Source organism: Rutidosis leptorrhynchoides, chromosome 2 (genome assembly GCF_046630445.1).
Source record: "Rutidosis leptorrhynchoides isolate AG116_Rl617_1_P2 chromosome 2, CSIRO_AGI_Rlap_v1, whole genome shotgun sequence".
Lineage (NCBI taxonomy): Eukaryota > Viridiplantae > Streptophyta > Magnoliopsida > Asterales > Asteraceae > Rutidosis > Rutidosis leptorrhynchoides.
Window position 1 is genome coordinate 203442076 of NC_092334.1, and position 5674 is coordinate 203447749.

The following is a 5674-nucleotide window of genomic DNA, read 5'->3' on the forward strand; positions in this document are numbered from 1 at the left end:
AGGATTCCGATGATGTTATAGAAATTACCTCGACCCAATTTAATAAAGCGAAAGAAAATAATAAGGGAAAAGGTATAAAAATAGAGAAACCCGATTCCAACCCCGATGAACTTTATATGTATTGGCAACATCCGTATTTCCTAAAATGTAACAATGACCCGGGAACCTCTAAACCACCAGGTTTTTCTAAACCATTGTGGAAAATGACAGCTCGTATTAGAGGAACACCATATATTCCTAGAAAATTAGGAAAACGAACCAAGTCCGAAGAAGAAGAAACCAGTGATTCAGATTAGAGGGTTGTAATCATGTTGTGTATGTATTGTAGTGTGCTTGTACTTTTATGTTCTATGTAAAAATTGCCTGTATTGTTTGTTAATTATCTTTTACGAATCTAATCCTTGTCTATTTTACAGTATAAAAATAAAATGGACGTTAAGGGTAGACAACCGAATATTTTAGAAGACCTACCAGAGGATATGATTGAGGAAATCTTGTCTAGAGTCGGTCAGAGTTCATCAGCACATTTAGTTATGGAAAAATTAACTTGTCAAACATTTGAAAGACTTTCCGAAAATGCCTTAGTTTATAAAAGGCTTTCCTTTGATAGGTGGGGTATATCATATTGGGGAGATCGTAAGCTACGCCGTGTTTTCTTTAAAGCGTTAAATGCAGGGAACCCAAATGCAATTTTACGCTACGGGTTACGAACCTATTTTGACTCAACATATCCCAATATAGGATTTTGTGAGTTAGAAAGAGCTTCTAACATGCAACATAAAGAAGCATGTTATACCTATGGGTTAGTGATGTTCGCTTCTTATCAAAGTGAGAAAAAGAATATCGGGTTACAACTTTTAAATAAAACATTCCCACAAGTGACGGACTCAGTAGTTGGGGTAAGAAACAAGGTTTTTAGATTGCTACGAGGCTGTTGGGCATTACGAAACCCTCATCCTTTTGACGATATTACAACATGCTGCCTAGCCAATGGTCATAACAGTTACTTTCCACAAGACCAAGGATGGGAAGTCGTCTTAGTAAAACCTGAATGTATGACTTGTTTCTGGACTTATGAATTACGTGTCTTTATTTCCTTTGCTGAACAACTTGCGTATTAACTAGTTTTATCTTCAAAACTTTTCTCTATCAAAGTGTACTATATTTCATGTTATATGTAATATAGCGAAGTTGTAAGTTTGAAGAATAATTGTATGTGATATATTATTAAAATCAGTTTTTCATATGTTTTTGTAGTAGTTGAATTGTATATTAGCTACTAAGTATGAACTTAACGGGTAGGTAGTACCCGAATTTAAACTTATAAAACGCTAATATGAAGAAAAAGCTTTTATAAATAAGTTCATATAATGCTACGAGATACTATTGACTACTCTTAAATTCTATATGATTAACTCAATTCTTTTGGCTATTTTTTGAAGGAAATGGCACCGGCGACTCGTCAGAATTTGAACATGAGCGACGAAGACTTCCGTGTTTTCCTTGCAGCAAACATAGCCGCAGTACAGGCTGCGATTCAAAATAACAGTAACTCTGGATCTAGCAGTGGAACTAATTCCACAAGAAATTGTGTAGGATGCACCTACAAAGAATTCACTGCCTGCAAACCTTTGGAATTTGATGGAACTGAAGGACCAATTGGATTGAAACGGTGGACCGAGAAAGTCGAATCGGTGTTTGCCATAAGTAAGTGTACTGAAGAGGACAAAGTTAAGTACGCTACGCATACCTTCACAGGTACTGCATTAACGTGGTGGAACACCTATCTTGAACAGGTAGGACAAAATGCTGCTTACGCACTACTGTGGTCGGCATTCAATCAATTGATGAACGAGCAGTACCGTCCTAGAAACGAAGTCAATAAGCTCAAGGTAGAGCTTAGAGAGTTACGAACACAAGGGTTCGACATTACCACATATGAACGACGATTCACAGAGTTGTGCCTATTATGTCCAGGAACATTCGAAGATGAAGAAGAGAAGATCGACGAGTTTATAAAAGGGTTACCAGTAAGGATTCAAGAAGATGTGAGTTCGCACGAGCCCACTTCCATACAAAAGGCAAGTCGAATGGCTCATAAACTCATAAATCAGATTGAGGGAAGAATTAAAGAGCAGGCGGTCGAAGAAACCAACACGAAACAACTCAAGAGAAAGTGGGAAGAAACCAGTGACAAGGGTCACCAATACAACAACAACAACAATTACAACCACAACCACAATAATAATCGCAACAATAACCGCAATCCTAATAAAAACTACAACAAACATCCCAACAACAACAACTACAACAACCGTTCCAACAACAATAATAATCCCAACAACAACCTCAATAACAACAACGGCAACAAAAACCAAAAATGCCATAGGTGTGAAGAGTACCACCAGAATGGGTTCTGCACGACATTTTACACCAAGTGTAAAAGAACTGGCCATGGTGCGAAAAAGTGTGAGGTCTACGGACCAAAGTTTAACAGAACTAAAGGAACAAATAGTGGCGAAACAAGTAATGCCGCCTTTGTTTGTTATGTATGTGGAAAACCGGGCCACATTAGAAGTAATTTCCCGAATCAGGGGAATACTAATGGGCAGGGCCGCGGAAGAGTTTTCAATATTAATACGGCAGAAGCCTAGGAAGACCTGGAGCTTGTTACGTGTACGTTTCTTATTGATAATAAATCTGCTTATGTTTTATTTGATTCGGGTGCGAATAGAAGCTATATGAGTAGAGATTTTTGTGCTAAGTTAAGTTACCCATTGACGCCTTTGGATAGTAAATTTTTACTCGAATTAGCAAAAGGTAAATTAATTCCAGCAGATAATATATGCCGGGACAGAGAAATTAAACTGGGTGATGAAACATTTAGGATTGATTTAATACCAGTCGATTTAGGGAGTTTTGATGTAATAATTGGCATGGACTGGTTGAAGAAGGTGAGAGCAGAGGTCGTTTGTTACAAAAATGCGATTCGCATTATGCGTGAAAAGGGAAAACCTTTAATGGTGTACGGAGAAAAGAACAATGCGAAATTAAATCTTATTAGTAGTTTGAAGGCGCAAAAACTAATAAGAAAAGGTTGTTACATCATTCTAGCACACATCAAGGAAGTTAAACCTGAAGAAAAGAACATCAGTGATGGTCCCGTCGCAAAAGATTTTCCCGATGTATTTCTGAAAGAATTACCGGGATTACCCCCACATCGATCCGTTGAATTTCAAATAGACCTTGTACCAGGAGCTGCACCAATAGCTCGTGCTTCATACAGACTCGCACCCAGTGAAATGAAAGAATTACAAAGTCATTTACAAGAACTTTTAGAGCGTGGTTTCATTCGACCAAGCACATCACCATGGGGAGCTCTTGTTTTGTTTGTCAAGAAGAAAGATGGTACATTTAGGTTATGTATCAACTACCGAGAGTTGAACAAACTTACCATCAAGAACCGCTACCCACTACCGAGAATCGATGACTTATTTGATCAACTACAAGGCTCGTCAGTTTATTCAAAGATTGATTTACGTTATGGGTATCATCAAATGCGGGTGAAGGAGGATGATATTCCAAAGACTGCTTTTAGGACGCGTTACGGTCATTACGAGTTTATGGTTACGCCGTTTGGGTTGACTAACGCACCAGCTGTGTTCATGGACCTCATGAACCGAGTGTGTGGACCATACCTTGACAAGTTTGTCATTATTTTCATCGATGACATACTTATTTACTCAAAGAATGACCAAGAGCATGAAGAACATTTGAGAAAAGTGCTAGAGTTGTTAAGAAAGGAAAAACTGTACGCTAAGTTTTCAAAGTGTGCATTTTGGTTGGAAGAAGTTCAATTCCTCGGTCACATAGTGAACAAAGAAGGTATTCAGGTGGATCCAGCAAAGATTGAAACCGTTGAAAAGTGGGAAACCCCGAAAACTCCGAAGCACATACGCCAATTTTTAGGGCTGGCTGGTTATTACAGGAGATTCATCCAAGATTTTTCCAAAATAGCAAAACCCTTAACTGCATTAGCGTATAAAGGAAAGAAATTTGAATGGTAGGATGAACAAGAGAAAGCGTTTCAATTGTTGAAGAAAAAGTTAACTACGGCACCTATATTGTCATTACCTGAAGGGAATGATGATTTTGTGATATATTGCGACGCCTCAAAGCAAGGTCTCAGTTGTGTATTAATGCAACGAACGAAGGTAATTGCTTATGCATCTAGAAAATAAAGATTCACGAACAGAATTATACGACGCTTGATTTGGAATTAGGCGCGGTTGTTTTTGCATTAAAGACTTGGAGGCACTACTTATATGGGGTCAAAAGTATTATATATACCGACCACAAAAGTCTTCAAAACATATTTAATCAGAAACAACTGAATATGAGACAGCGTAGGTGGATTGAATTGTTGAATAATTACGACTTTGAGATTCGTTATCACCCAGGAAAGGCAAATGTGGTAGCCGACGCCTTGAGCAGAAAGGACAGAGAACCTATTCGAGTAAAATCTATGAATATAATGATTCACACTAACCTTACTACTCAAATAAAGGAGGCGCAACAAGGAGTTTTAAAAGAAGGAAACTTAAGGGATGAAATACCCAAAGTATCGGAGAAGCATCTTAATATTCGGGAAGACGGATCCCGGTATAGGGCTGAAAGAATCTGGGTACCAAAATTTGGAGATATGAGAGAAATGGTACTTAGAGAAGCTCATAAAACCAGATACTCAATACATCCTGGAATGGGGAAGATGTACAAGGATCTCAAGAAACATTTTTGGTGGCCGGGTATGAAAGCCGATGTTGCTAAATACGTAGGAGAATGTTTGACATGTTCTAAGGTCAAAGCGGAGCATCAGAAACCATCTGGTCTACTTCAACAACCCGAAATCCCGAAATGGAAATAGGAAAACATTACCATGGATTTCATCACTAAATTGCCAAGGACTGCAAGTGGTTTTGATACTATTTGGGTAATAGTTGATTGTCTCACCAAATCAGCACACTTCCTGCCAATAAGAGAAGATGAGAAGATGGAGAAGTTAGCACGACTGTATTTGAAGGAAGTCGTCTCCAGACATAGAATACCAATCTCTATTATCTCTAATAATGATGGCAGATTTATTTTAAGATTCTGGCAGACATTACAGCAAGCATTAGGAACTCGTCTAGACATGAGTACTGCCTATCATCCACAAACTGATGGGAATAGCTAAAGGATGAAACAAATGCTTGAAGACATTCTACGAGCCTATGTTATTGATTTCGGAAACAGTTGGGATCGACACCTTCCGTTAGCAGAATTTTCCTACAACAACAGCTACCATTTAAGCATTGAGATGACGCCGTTTGAAGCACTTTATGGTAGAAAGTGCAGGTCTCCGATTTGTTGGAGTAAAGTGGGGGATAGACAGATTACGGGTCCGGAGATAATACAAGAAACTACCGAGAAGATCATACAAATTCAACAACGGTTGAAAACTGCCAAAGTCGACAAAAGAGTTACGCTGACATTAAAAGAAAAGATATAGAATTTGAAATTGGAGAGATGGTCATGCTTAAAGTTGCACCTTGGAAAGGCGTTGTTCAATTTGGTAAACGAGGGAAATTAAATCCAAGGTATATTGGACCATTCAAGATTATTGATCGTGTCGGAA